General features: G+C 39.3%; 1 pseudogene across 1 annotated transcript; it reads left to right on the top strand.

The window, feature by feature from the left end:
* Positions 1 to 5,007: 5,007 nt before the first annotated feature.
* On the top strand, positions 5,008 to 7,751 carry LOC147631811 (U-box domain-containing protein 1 pseudogene; annotated as a pseudogene). The gene has a single exon (XR_015267355.1). The product of XR_015267355.1 is annotated as a U-box domain-containing protein 1 pseudogene (transcript).
* Positions 7,752 to 15,813: the final 8,062 nt, after the last annotated feature.

The following is a 15,813-nucleotide window of genomic DNA, read 5'->3' on the forward strand; positions in this document are numbered from 1 at the left end:
ATGTCGACGATTGAGGCTCTTGGCTCCCAGGTTGGCATCGACGTATAGAGTACCATGGTGAGCATCCACCAACACGTGGTGCGCTTGTTCTCACGATCGATACCGATGACAGATGTCAAAGTATTTACACATTTATTACTTCTTAAGTTTTTGCATAGTCATTTGTTTACATGTTTATATGTACTTTTCTATATTTTTAAAATGAGCAGCATGGTTGATTGTGTCACGTAGGCTCCCACACCTACCACTGAGAGACTCACTCAAGAGTTAGTAGAGGCGAGAGTGGAGATTGACCACCTTAGAGCTGCATTGCGGATGGCAGAGGCAGCTACTACAGAGGCACAGCATGCGAGAGAGTCTGACAGGGAAATCCAAGTAATGGGTGGTACCATTGACCATGATTTCACTCACATGGACCTCCCATCCAAATATGTACCTGGAAGGATATTGATGACGAGGCTATAGCACATACAAACTTGTAAATTTTTTTATCAACAGTGAATAAGTAATTGTGTTTACTCACAAAGCAGCTATTACAGAGGCACAGCAACGAATGGTAAAGCAATGAGCTTACCCATTGATGTGATTGGCTATGGATGAGAATTTCATATATGCTCTTATATCAGAGTATTTGTCAAGGAACTAGTGCTCCGTTATAGCCATATAACTCATAAAATTGTCTTGAGTATGACGGAGATATGAGTGAAGCTGGTAGGGATTAATATCAAGTAATCTCTCTCTCTCTCTCTCTCTCTCTCTCTCTCTCTCTCTCTCTCTCTCTCTCTCTCTCTCTCTCTCTCTCTCTCTCTGTGTGTGTGTGTGTGCAGTCAGTTAGTTTATTGATCAGTCAGTCATATCATCAATTGTTAATGTGCAGTGAAGTGATCTGTATGCTTCTTGTGTAGTGATCTGGAAGGGTTTCCACTTACGTCGTATAGAACAAGATTGGTTTTTCACGACATGAATATCTTGAAACAGCGGGTGGTTTTGGCCTTCTCCTCATACATATGAGTACTACATATAAATTTTATGGTGGGTGGAAGTTAGTGGATTATATAATGCATATGATTAGTATGTTGTGAAATAACCAGGGTGGCATATTCACACATCAATTCTTGAGAAATTCACATCAAATGAAAGTAGCATTTTGAGCAAAATTATGTTAAATTGGCACAATGGTGCAAAGTAACGTGTAGGACATATGAATCATACATTTCTTGAGACTTTCTCTTAGGGTGAAAAACCACGCAAGTTTTTTACAGCATGAATAGGTTGAGATATTTATATATAATTTTTGGTCATGAAAGTGGATGAGAAATATAGAATTGTGATCATGAAGGTGTAATTGAGCAAGTCTATGAGTTTTTCTTTGAAATAGAGAAGGTTTCTTTGGCATGAAAAACCACACAGGTTTTTTACAATGTAAAGATCAACACTTGTTTTTCACCCAGATTAACTTTTGATTTTCTTGCTTTTAAGGTGTTTTGGTGGTTTACCTAATCACTAGAAACAATCACTAGGAAGGGCTAGGAATGATTCATGCTACATTTGGAACACCTTTTTTGGGTGTGAAAAACGTAAGTATTTCACGGCATGAAGATTGCCATAGGTCTTTTACGCCACATTTTTTGTTTGTTTGTTTTTTTTAAAAGATGATTTTGCAATGCACTTGATTACTATGAAGACCTATGCATGATTTATACTAATTTTGACACAATTTTTTAACATGAAAAAATATAGATATTCATGGCATGAATTTACAATGGTTTTTCACATCAACAAACTAATCTTTTGCTTTGCCTTCTTTTAAGGTGATGGTGTCATTGATCTAATCCCTAAGAAAGGCTAGGTACAGTTCATGATGCTTTTGGGTTTTTTTAGGCATGAAAAACTTGAGTTATTCACAGCGTGAAGATTAACATTAGTTTTTCACGCCAAGTAAACCTTTGAGGTGGGATAAGCGTAATTCCTCTTGCTTGATTTATTCACAGCATGAAGATTAATATTAGTTTTTCATGCCAAGTAAACCTTTGAATTCTTTGCCTTTAAGGTGGGATAAGCACTTTAGGCTCAGGAAGCACGTGTCGTGTTTTAATTGATGGCGATATCACGATCGGGGTACTTTGTCTAAGATGCATCGATGTCCCAATTTTAGAGAGTGTGAACGAAAGTGAGTACCCTCATCTTTCAACCACCCGTATACGCCCATAGATAATCACGCCTTGAAAAAAAAACAAGGAATACAAAAAGGAGCCCTGTTTTTGTAGGCATGTTTCTCCTAAACCATGAGGCTGATGAACCTGTTCTAGTGCTCATCTTCAAGATGTTTCCAAGCTCTTTAAATCTTTACTTGAGTAGACCAAAATAATTTCCATCCTTTTGGCCTCCGATCACAAAAGTTGACCTGGAACTCCAGGCACAAAAATGCACTAAAATCAAGCTTATAGACCACTAAGTCTTTTGACCTACTGCCTGAGCTAGCTACCAAACGCAAGCAGTTTTTGAGAGGGTTATGGGAACAAAGTTGTAGTATTCCAAAAATACTACAACTCTCATAGAATTAATTTCCAAATTATTTTTGTATCATGTTTGAAAAAGGACTGCAAAAACTCTATTTTGTTTTTTTTAAAATATGACTTGACATAGTGATGGAAAGACCTTCTCTACCATCTCGGAAACCAGTGGTGTGTGGAATTTTTCAAAAAAACATTTCTTAGAGAGCGTTCACATGCCCTACCACTTAAGAGAAAATCTATGCAAACGAACCCTAATGAACTCTTTTTAAGACCTAGGGGTAGACATGCATAAAAAGGTCTTCGGCTACAATATAAGGAACCAAATATATATGTAAACAAAAAAGAGAATGGTGGACATAATAGCTAACCTAAGGGGTTAAAATGTGCCAATAACGAAACTCAATCCAACAATTGAAACCTACCAACCCTTGGGGCCCATGCCCCAAGTAAAACCCCCAATCACATCTACTATGCATTAGAACAATCTTCCAAATAGTACAACAACTGGTCGTATCTTCCTACAAATGCTAGGAGTTGCTATCCCACAAACCTTACAACCCCTAGATGCCCAAACTTTTAGCAATATTGAGCAATCTAGGAAGGGAAGTTGCACAAGGATTACAAGGTGCTTTAACCAAATAAGGACCTATATATGACCCAAAGGACTTATCTAAAGTAGTGTCCATAGAAATTTCTAAGCTCATGGAAAAATATGATGGATCTACCAATCCTATTCAGTTTATAGCAATGTTTGAGTAGCAATGTGAAACATTTGGAAATCTGGACTACCCTACCAAGGTATGTGAACTAAAGACTACCTTTATCTACAGATTCTCAAGATAAGGTCATAGGTAAAGTACTATAATAGAACTCACGGAATAGTGCAGAGACCTGAAGAAACTGTATAGGATTACATCTTATGCATGAAAACCTTGAACTCACAATGTGAGGAATAGGAAAAACTTAATGATACATAAAAGAAGCGACGTTTTCTTAAGAGATTAAAGAAAATCACTTTGTCCAATTGATCATAGTCTCAAATCCAAATTCTTTTGATCAATGTTGCAAAGATATAATTTATTTAGATGAATCCGTTTAGATGACAACATGATGGAATGTTGAGATATTGAGCTTAACTAGTGTTGTAGACATTGATGGCCCACTTGGGTGATAGGTTTCACACTTACGCCACTGCCTGGGTTGGTGAGATTATGGGCGATATGCTGCTAGTGGTTTAAAGGTTGTGTAATAGCCACTTTGGTGTACTAGAGTTATGGCATAGTTATAGCACCAACGCATCTATCAAGTTCACACTATGGACCGATCTTTATATGTTATCATAGGAGAGTACTTCTCTTATAATATATATTCTTATCTCTTTATGTTATGGTTGTAAAGAAGAGAAGATAATATATAAAAAATCTACCTCCATCTCTTTTATGTACATGTCTACCCTTATGTGTGTGTGTTTTCTTGCAAGGAGCTTAAGCTCATCCTCTCCCTTGCATTCTTCTCGTGGTATCAAAGCACCAGTTTGTGTGAAGAGAAAAGCAAGAGACCGTAAGGCGCTTTGCCATGTTACCCACTTGAACATGCACTTATCTTTTATAAGATGGCAACAAAACATAGAAACCCATAGAAAGCGGCCTTACCATGTGCTTAATGTTGTAACTAGGGAAAGTCTATAGATTTCATATACATTAGCTTCCTCTTCATCCCTTGCCTTTGTGAGATTGCGAATGGCCATCTCTTTTTGTCTCCATATATGCAAAAAGAGCTATACCTTCACCCTATAAGATAGCAGCATTCCCGTGTGACACAACGGAGTGAGGATACCAAGGATGAACTAGCATACCCACACAAGGAAGTTACATTTGTGGCTCTAAACAAGACATGAGGACACATGTTTCACCAAGTCTAAGGTAAGAAGCTCTTCACTTAAACACTATTCCACTCTAGTACTCATCTAATGGATCTCAATGCTTATGTTTTTGGAGTGCATTCCACTCCTAATCATAATTACTATTCTTTGGTTGTAATGCAATATAAGCCTTGTGTGGGCTCCAAAATCATGCAAAGTGCGTCACGTCACGCATGTTTGGATGTAAAATACTTGCAAAATTTTAGCATGCCTAAAAATTACACTAAAATAAAACAAACTTGCTGTATTTAACCAACTGGTCAATTTTGAAGGGCAATGGTAAAGTGTAGGCCAAATTGCCAAATATAAAGGCCCCTGGTCCGACATAAAGCAAACGCGAATCGAGATTGGATATTGATATGGCTAGCTAGATACAGTCGATAAAGGGTGTGGAACTGAGTCTGTACGCGTTGTGACGTGTTCTGCCACGCGTCTGGTCAAATGCCACTAGGACAGCTGGTTATACACTTGAGTCTTGGGCGGCGGTTGGCCACGGCTACGCCCAACGGCCCACAGTACGCGCATCTCGTTTAATGCAAAGTAGCGAAGCCAGCGTATATGAACGGGTCAATATCGGCTGGCTAGCTATTTCAAATTCGCAATGCTCTCGCTCTCTCTCTCTCTCTCTCTCTCTCTCTCACACACACACACACACAGTCGACAGAGTGACTCCAGGCCCCTTCGTATCCTATTTAGACCTTAATCGCTCTTAATTCATAGCATCTAGTGCAGAGCCCAGAGTTTCCAAATCAGGCCGCTTGAAACAACTTCGTCTTCATCCTTCACCTGGGCTTGCAGATTCTTTTGGGTGCCTATTTGTAGTAATCTCTCAATTATTGATTAATTAGCCCAATCAAGCGAATTCAGATTTGATTTTTTCATAGTGTGCTTACATTGAGCTTCACCCTCTGCAAAGAGGATCGGGCATGGCACGATCCGTATCTTCAAAATTGTCTTGGCGTAAACGGCATTTCGCACCAGAGGCCCATCTGCACCCACTGGATCCTGCAATATTGGCCTTGGTCAATGCTCTCCTCACTGCCTCCAAAGAGTTAAGCCTATGCGTAAAGCCTAAGGTTTGCCAAAGGCTTAATGCAAACATAATTTGCAGAAGAGTTGGCATGCTCTCTTCAATGTTTGAAGAGGTGAGAGACTCAGAAGTATGGGTGCCTCCCTCAGCTTTGGCTTCTTTCAGGCAGCTCCGGGCTGTGTTTCGGAATATCAAGGCCCTTATCCATGATTGCAGGCACACAAGCAGCTTATTATTGCTAATGGAGCAGGATTTGCTGGCTAATCAATTTCATAATCTTACGCACACCATTGCTACTGCCCTTTCATCTCTACCGTGTGATCTGTTAGAAATCTCAGAAGAAGTGAGAGAGCAGGTAATCTTGGTGCAAAGACAAGCTAACAGAGCCAAGTCTTTCGTTGACCCAGATGAAAAACAATTGCAAACGGAGATCCTCTCTGTCATGGCAGAGTTTGAAAACCAGATTAGTCCTAATCCGGAGAAGCTTAAGCACATTTTTGAGAGCTTACATTTCAATGATGCAATAGATTGTGAGAGAGAGCTTTTTCTGCTTGAAAATGAGAAGGAGAGGATGAAAAATGATCAGCAGTTTGCAGATATACCTAATATTAATAGCTTAATCAGCTTTGTGAGGTACGCAAGGTGCGTCTTGTATGGATTAGCACCTGAGCAGCAGGTGGCTGCGGCTTGCAGGAAGTATGATCTCGCATGTGCGAGCATGAGGAAAGTTGTACTGGCACATGCGGAGGATGCAGAGGGCGGTGCTGTTAATATACCTGATGATTTCCGCTGCCCGATTTCGCTTGAATTGATGGTTGATCCAGTTACAGTGGCAAGCGGGCAAACCTATGAGAGAGCCGCCATTACCAGATGGCTGGAGGAGGGTCACACGACATGCCCCAAAACTGGTATGAAGCTACTCCACAACACGCTCATACCCAACTGCAGCCTTCGTCGCCTGATTATGCAGTGGTGTGCAGAGAATGACTATGCTTTGGAGAGTGTTGAGAAGGGCGCTGGGAAAGGCAATCTCATCAAGGTCGATGAGCTGCCAAGCACTAAGGCTGCTCTGGAAGCTACAAAGCTCACAGCTGAGTTTCTCGTGGAAAAGCTCTCCAAGGGGACGGTAGAAGTGCAGAGACAAGCTGCTTATGAGCTGAGACTTATGGCCAAAGAGGGGATGGACAACCGAGCTTGCGTGGCGGCGGCCGGCGCGGTGCCAATTTTAGCGGCGCTCCTAGAGTCATACGACAAGAAGACGCAAGAAAACGCTGTAACAGCGTTGCTAAATCTGTCCATCAATGAGAAGAACAGGGATGTGATAATGGCGACAGAGGGAGCGCTGGACAAGATTGTGGGAGTTTTGTCGGGCCATGGTACGGCGGCGGCGCGGGAGAATGCGGCGGCGGCGCTGTTCAGCCTGACTTCGGCCAAGGAGTACAGGGTGGAAGTGGGATCCAAGGCGGCGGCGATAGAGGGGCTGCTGCAGATGTTGCAGGAAGGAAGCGCACGTGGCAAGAGGGACGCGGCGTCGACGCTGTTCAACGTGGCGCTGCATGGTGAGCACGCCGCGATGCTGCTGATGAAAGGGACAGTGCTGACGAGTATCGACGTGCTGGCGAGCGAAGGGAGCGACAGCGTGGCGGCTGAGGTGGTAGCTTTACTGGCAGTTTTGGCAAGAACGCCGGAGGGGTTGGCGACTGTCAGCGCCGGGCTTGGCAGCGTGGTGGCAGAGCTTGTACAATTACTCTGTGAAGGTAATAACCGGGCGAAAGAGCACACGGTGGCGCTACTGCTAGCAGCCTCCAGGCTCTCTGAAGCGGGCGGGATGGCCGCCGCCCTGCGCCATGAGCTTCGCCGTTCGTCGGCACTCTTCCCTTCGCTGCAACGACTCGTCGTGGGCGGCAGCCCCCGGGCCCAACGTAAGGCCGCGTCCCTCCTCAAATTGCTCCACCGGTACACCTAATAATCCCCTCGTGACGGTTTTGATAAAAGCAAGAATAGAATGGCCATATAAATAAAAAGAAGGCACTGAAATTTCGATTCTTTTCTGCTTGAGTAATAATGATTTTTGAGGGTTTCAAGCAAGGTTGGGGAAAAGATAGGTTCGCCTTAACCTAGACCTTGTTCAATTTCTAAATTTCTAAAAAGACCTCAAATTGAGGGAAGAAAAGAAAACCTCCTAAAAAATTTGGAACCTTGGTTTCAAGAGGTTGTCTTTTATGAAAGTAAATCGACCATGCATGCATGGCATGTGAGTAATAATGATTTTTTAATGTTTCAAGAGAAGGTCTTATTTAGCACGCTATCAAAGTTTATTTATTAGTATCTACCATGTAGGGCGTGGTAGTATTTGTGTATGTATCATTGTTTGATGGGTTTGGGGACCAGCTTGGTCGCATCCTTGTCTTTTGCTCGTTTTTGTGGGAGTGCATGAAAGAGTATTGAGGGTTTGGCTTGCTTTTGAATATAGTGCCCAACCAGAGAGACAATGAGCTCCCTCTCTCCCTCTCCCTCTCTCTCTCTCTTTTGAGGGTCTACAATGAGTTAAAGAAAAGCAAAGAGAGTAAGATATAGAGAGAGTTAGAGGAAGGTTAAGAGAGTGAGTTAGAGAGAGAGAGTGAGTGTTAGAGAGAATTGGCCGATTCAAGAGAAATAGAGAGCTAGAGAGAGAGTGAATGCTAGAGAGAGAGAGAGAGAGAGAGAGAGAGAGAGAGAGAGTTGGAGAGATAGAGAGGTATAGAGAGAATGAGTGAGTGCAGTAGAGAGTCAGAAAGAGAGTTAGAGAGAGAGAGAGTGTTAGATTGATTTGGCTAGTTCAATAAAAATAGAGAGTAAGAGAGTAAGAGAGAGAGGTACAGAGAGAGTTAGAGGAGAGTTGGCTAGTTCGAAAAAAATAGAGTAAGAGAGTAGGAGAGAGAGAGAGAGTGAGTGAGGTAGAGGAGAGTTGGCTAGTTCGAAAAAAATAGAGTAAGAGAGTAGGAGAGAGAGAGAGAGAGAGTGAGTGAGTGAGTGAGTGAGGTAGAGAGAGTTAAAAGAGTGAGAGAGAGAGAGAGTGAGTGAGTGAGTGAGTGAGGTAGAGAGAGTTAAAAGAGTGAGAGAGAGAGAGAGAGAGAGAGAGAGAGAGAGAGAGAGAAAGAGACTTAGAGAGAGGATCGAGAGAAGAGAATTAATTTTTTAAAGGTATTTTGTTTTATTGATAAGCCATTTTTTAGTTTAAATAAAATGTTTTTTGTTTTGATTTAAAGGAGAAAAATAAGCAGAGCCAAAGAAAAAAAGATAGAAGGGCAACTATTGCTATGCATTTTTGAATTGGACGTCACCCGCACAGCTTTGTTGATGAAGCAAGAGAATTCAATAAAGAGTGAAGATTTTAATGAAACCCTAATTAGTTATAATAAACTCTTAATAGCCTGCTATCAAGTGGTATGGTACACTATTTAGTAGCAATATTCTCTTAACCCTATCCTCTTTGGTAGCAATATTCTCTTCACCCTATCCTCTTAGCCCTGGTGCCTATAAAGGGAGGGAAAACCTAGCAGTACTTGAGTAGCATGATAATATCCTCATACGAGGTGGTTGTAGCATATACTACAAATAGAATGTTATCAAGGAGGTCTCATCACATATGCCCTCTTCTGAGGATGGCTCTCCACTTGGAATCCTTGACGTGTGACGGTACGCCAAGACATGTTCTTTGTTCGATCTCACCCCATAATCTCAAAGTCAAATTAATAAAAGAAAAGTAACCACTGCTACATGACTGGGCAAACCTATGGATATACTTTAAGGCTTGGTGATCTATATTCACTATAAAGTGGTGGCCCAATAAGTAGTGCTTGAATTCTTGAAATGAGTAGACAATGGACAAACCTTCTTGCTCAGTGGTGGTGGAGTTATTGTGTTGTCTACTTGCATAGTGTATTAGTATGTCCATCTTCAAAGTTGCATCTGGATGGGCTAGCACCACTCTTACTACCACCCTAGTAGCATTGGTGTGCACATGAAAAATGAGTTCCCAATCAAGAGTAACCAACATATAAGCGTGTACCAACATGTGCTTAAAGAAAGCAAAGGCCTTCTCCTAGTCTAAACCCTAATGATATGGCACATCTGAGAGGTAAGAAATGTGATCATATATGGTAGCTAGTGTGTTCCAATAGAAGTAAAAGTTTATAAGTTTGACCTCCTACTCTTCGATATATGGTCTATAATATCTAGGTGACAACTTTTGTACCTTCCTAAGGAGAGAGAACTTCTCTTAGGTTATATAGGAAGAAAAACCATGTCATCTTCATTGAACTCTATGTTAGACCTCTTCAGATTGGCATACTCATTTTTCTTGTCCTGGGTAGCTTTAGTGTCCTTCTTTATAGATAACATTGGTGATCCAACTCATCCGGAATCTACTTTTACACTTCCACTTTGATTAGTGGATCCGACTAACTCAATAGCATTACGCAATCGTGTTTATATAGTGCCTTAAATAATGGACTCATTCTGATGCTTCGATAATGAGAGGCATTATAAACAAACTTCACCAGACGTAAATAGTTCATTTATCTCCTAGGTTCTCGTCCACATAATTCTTAAGGAATGTTCTTGAATACCTGATTTACTATTTCTATCTATCGGTTTCCAGATGATAGGTAGTACTAAGATCTAAGGAGGTATCAGCTTTAAAAAATGTGGTGCAAGACACCAGGTATGTGAAGACCATCATGGCTATAAAGAAGAGTTTCTTTTGGCCAAGACTTAAGAAGAATGTCTTGTTAACTAAAGAAGAATGAGACTCCTTGATAATTTGTGTAAGCCATGAACCATGAGGAACATAACGCTTGTTAAGCTTATATAATAAACCATCCTTCCAGTGATAATCCAATAAAGAATCTCGATTGGTGGAAGTAGGAGAGATAAAATAGCTTGAATAATAGGAGACCAATGCTTATCATGAAAATATAAGCTCGCCCACTCAGAAAAAGCAAGAATACGAGTGTCTAAAATGGAGAGCACAAAGTCAAGGAACAAATTCATAAAATAAATCTCGTTTGTAGATTGAGAGAAATTGCCTCCCCAATAGAGGGTTGTCTAATCACACCTGTAATTTAGGAAATCCTCCTATTTAAGCACAACAATTTCAACTACCTTTTCATGACCTTGTATATGTAAATATAGTGTAATTTAACCATACGATGGATAAATTAATATAGCTTGGTTAAGGACCCATTCACGTGGTATTGAAAGCTAGCTTATTAGTGAAAAGTACTAGAAATATTATAAATAGAAATCAAACCCACACTGGTTGATTGAATGAAAGTATTAAATATAAGATGATTGAACACCCAAAAGGATGCTCACATCACAAACCCTTGGTAACTCCAACTCCCACAGATATATTGGTTATATGTCAAATACACAATTGTTCCAACTTTCTTACAAATGTCGTAGATCGTATCCCATAAACCCTGCAACTACTAGATTCCCAAACTCTAGCAATAAGGAGGGTTACATAAGGATTACAGGGTACTTTAACTAACGAAGGACCTGCACATGACCCAAGTGAGCCATCTAGAGCCATACAAATATCTAAGCCCATGGGTAGATAGGATAGATCTAGCAATCCTGTTCAATCATGCAACTATTTGAGTAGCGATGTGAAGCATTTGGAAATCCAGATTGCCTTACCAAGGTACATGCATTGAATCTATGCTTAGTGGGAAAGTTCAGTAGATGATTCATCACGTTGATTTGCCTATTAAGGTAAATTTCAAAACTTTGATGATGACTATTTTAATCTATAAATTCTTGAGACAAGGCCCTAGGTTGAGTGTTGCAACAAAGCTCTACATGATAAAGCAAAGACCTGAGGAACTTGTATGGGATTATATCTTACACATGAAAACTATGAACTCACAATGTGAGGACTTAGAGAAACTCAATGATGCACAAATGATGCGATGTTTCCTCATGGGATTAAAGAAAAACACTTTGCACAATTTGATCATAGTCTCAAATCCAGATTATTTTAATTAATGTTCCAAAGAGGCAATCTCTTTAGACAACAACATGATGTAAGATACCATTTTTTTTCTAAGAAAAAGATACTTCAACAATTAGTTAAAAGAAAAAATAGCCACAAAGGGCTAAGTACAACCATGAATGGCTAACTATAAACTCGCCTCATATGAGGGTAGGAGACAAGTGATCATAAGGGGAAGAGATGCTTCTCCTCCGGCTAGCCACCACTCTGTGAGGAGAAGACTATCTCATACAGGGGGAGGGGTGGGGGGACAACCACACCGGGTCTGTAATGCCAAATGGGGTCACCGCCTCTAGCTATGAGAAAAGGGCTAGGCCTCCAAAGTCTCAAGAAGGCTTCCCACTGCTTTCGCATTTGGAAAGATATTAAGCGCCATATTCTTTTGATGGTCTCAACCGGCGAAGTGTGGATACCCTCGATGGCCTCGCTGCATCTAGCATGCCAAATGTGCCAAGATGCGATGTTACTACAAATCTCCCATCTCTGGCATGATCTTGGCCACCAGTCACCTGTAGGAGGGGTTGTGACTGGTATTGCTCTAACAATACGATGGTGAGAGACCTAAAGGGCTAGTCCTCCTAGATGTAAGATACCATTGTAAGGGGAGCAAAGAAAAATTGATCTCTGAGATGTCCATGGTAGGATTCTATATTGCCAATTCTATAATGCCTTACTTGAAATCTTAGAAAGTCATAAGAAAGATAATGAGCTAAATTATCACAGCAATCCTTATGACCACCTATTGAGAAGAAACGGAATTCCCTCTACTTCTTCATCTTGCTTTGCTTCATATTTAAAAACATGTAAAAAAGTCATGGGTTAATCTCTTTGGGAAATACCCAAAGAAGATCCTGAAAAATAGTTGAGCTAAAATAAATCTTCGAGTAAAAACTCCGAGCAATAGTTTTTTAATTATAGAGAAAATCTTATTGTAAACAGTTCTGAACAACACCTAATCAAGACCATATATAATTCTATGAAGGTTTTTTTTAGCCATATGCTTTTATTTATGGTGAAATTATGTTACTAGAGAGCAACACTTCATGCACGTACTCCCTCATTGGTTATGCCAAGTTGTGATGTTTTTTATATAGTGTTTTACTTCTATCATTTGGATTAGCTAGTTCTATTGGATTATTCATGTCTCCCGAGTAGTGTCAAAATTTTGTTCTATTGGTTCCTTGAAACTGAATAAGAACTGTCAAGTTTTAGTAACTTTTCAAACTATTATCACAATCTTATGTTAATTATTTAGAGTACTAACAAAGATAAGGATTTGCATGTTAGAACTGATAGAATTCATTCTCTCCTATTATTGTTCCAATATTTCTCTTGACTCATGCTCTCCAAGTGTTAACCTTTGTACCTCTTCTATAATCAATTCAAGGAGTTAGAAACCTAAGATATATCTACTAAGCTCATCATCATCAATATTTTTACCCACCATGTTAGGCAATGTGAGTGGTATCGGAAACAAGTAGTTTGAATTAAACCAGTTATTACACTATTTATAGCTTAAGAAATATGAGTTCTCACTTTCCCTATGTAAACTTTTTAATTTCCCTATGCAAAGTTTTTTGTGCCACCCTTTTGTATACTTTTCTCACTTTTCAAGAGCTATTTTTTATGCCATGAAAACATTTTGCTTTCTTAATTCCTTTCTTTTACCATGCAAACTTTTCTTTTTTCCATGCAAATATCCTTTTGTTTTTTTGTTTTTGCTATCATCGGAGCTACTTGATTTCCCAATACAAACATTTCTTTTGATTCAATACAAACTTTTTCTTTCTCGATATAAACTATTCTTTTCTTATACTATTTCACATGTGAGGAGGCATGGTTTGATGACTTTAGATTACAAATTTCATGACCTTTTTTTTTAAAAAATTACGAATTCTTAGTAAATTTGCATGTCATGGTAGATTAGATGTCATAGTAAAGTTTTATTGTATTAAAAGAGTACTATAGCTCATATGGTTTGAAGAATTTGTTTATTGCAAAGTAGAGAAAATTAGAAATTTGAGAAAGACCAAAATAATTAGTATTAGTAAATTATCCATTACATCAATCCACAATCTCTAAGATATGGAGGGAGGGAAATACACTATGTGTAGGTAAAGGAGTTCTCAAACCTACTCCTCAACTTCTTACCATCTAACCTAAAATAAAAGTTATTAACATGGTAAACATCAAGGAAATCTCTTATCTAAGAAAGGAAAAAATGACAGTGGCCTTTCACACTTAGTGTAACTATTTTATGCTCTTCCCAAAGAATATTCAATTCCACCATTGTAGAATCACTGTATATATCTTGGTCCTCCTTTCACAAGTCTTCACCTCCTGTAGACAAATCCCATACATAACATTTATTGAGTAATAAACTACCTATTCATCACATAATAATTTTTTTTAAAAATATACTTATTATACTTCTTAGGGGGTGTACTTTTAGGAAGACCTACATATGTGCGTTCAAAGGGTATTAAAAAATACCATTTTTTGTGAATTTTAACTTACTAAAATGACTCCTTTTTCTTTATAAACTTATGGTTTTTTTTTCAAAATGCGATTTAGAAGATTATCGAGAGAAAGTAAAACATAACCTTTAAAAAAACATAAAGATTGTTCATTACCTACTCCAAAATAGTTCTATAAACATCATGGAAGATTAACCTCTAAATCTAAATTCTAAGCTTAATTAAAAACCTTACCTACTCCAAAAAAAATTTAAGCACCAAAACTTTTAAGTGCTTAACCTTAAGTACTTTGGGGAACTTTTGAGCACCAAAACTTCAAAATAGAAATATGAAACCTACAACATAACACACATTATCAATAACTTGGAACCTAAAAAAATAATCAAATAATGACATAAACATCAACAAGGTGTAATAATTAGAATCATAGACTTGAAGGCTAGTAGAAAGTAACATGTATCTGTAAATGTTTCCTAACAAAAGAAGAAGAAGAGAAAAAGCTATGATAGAGTTAAATTGGGAGTAGGAAAGGGGTGGGGGGGAGAGAGAGAGAGAGAGAGAGAGAGAGAGAGAGAGAGAGAGAGAGAGATGAAAAAAGGGAAAATGTGGATAGAGGGGAAATGCAAAGTAGAAATGCGATTTTTTTTAATTACAATCAAATCACTTTTGTTGTCAAGGAGTACAAGGTACATCTGCCACTTCCTAACATTTCAATGTAAGCCTCTTGATATTTTATTTGAGAAAATTTACCTTTTTAGAGTTGGTGGATAGAAGATTTAAAAAGATTCATGTTACATGGATCTTGAATTTTAGCTCTAATTAGCTGGACCATTCTTTTTTTAAGACTTTCTTGTAGGGTCCCTTTTAAGTCCAAAATTTTCATAATGTTAACATGTGACATAAAAGCCATGCCCGTCCCTTCCAGAATAGACTAGAGAGCTAGCAAAAGCCACTTCTTCTCATTGTACTTGAAAGAAGAAGCAAGCTTATCATTGCAAGACTAGCAACAAGGAAGCCTTTCCCATGGAAGAAAGAACTACTCATAGCTTGGATATGCGAGGTTGGCCCATGACCCCTTATCTCTACATCTGAGCAGTAGAGGCGGTGGAGTAGCTTCTCTCCCTCCCACCATGTATCAAGAGTTGCTAGTGAGGGAGCTCAACATTGGCACCAACTGATCTTATTGACAACTTTGGTCTAGGAGGATTGCACTACTAGGGATAGAGTTTTCTCCTTCTTTAAGGAACATCAAGATGTCTTTGCATGGAAATATAAGGACCTCCTAGACATTGACCCAACCATTTGAACTCACAAGATCCACTTATAAAGGAAGGTAGACACCTAGTGCAGAAGGGTATCTAGAGGATAAAAACCAAGTATTTATAAGTGGCCAAGAAACACTTTGTCACACTCTCTGTAATGCCCGACTTCCTTTTAGTGGTGGGCAACCACAAAGAGCTTTAAAGATTACCTAAATGAACTTTTACATAACTTCTTGGATGAAGCCTCCAACTTCAGTGGGAAGAAGGATCACCTACCTCATCTTACACTATTGTTTAGGAAGTGTAGGTTCTTAAGCCTCCTGATTAACCCCTTTAAGCCTCCTGCTTAAAGGGGTTAAGCCTCCTGCTTAACCCCTTTAAGTGTCATTTTTTGGTTGGCTATGATGGTGCCTTATTGGGGATTGTGATCTTGGTAGAATGTCTCTCCCTAGCTTCGAAGAAAATCATTGTGATTCTTTGACACACTCCACCAACCAACCCTAAGGGGTGTAGGAAGCACCAAAAAAAAGAAACTCAAGTACAAAGGATTAGCACCTTTCTGAGTGT

Source organism: Cibotium barometz, chromosome 14 (genome assembly GCF_041138505.1).
Source record: "Cibotium barometz isolate CiBa-2024 chromosome 14, ASM4113850v1, whole genome shotgun sequence".
NCBI lineage: Eukaryota > Viridiplantae > Streptophyta > Polypodiopsida > Cyatheales > Cibotiaceae > Cibotium > Cibotium barometz.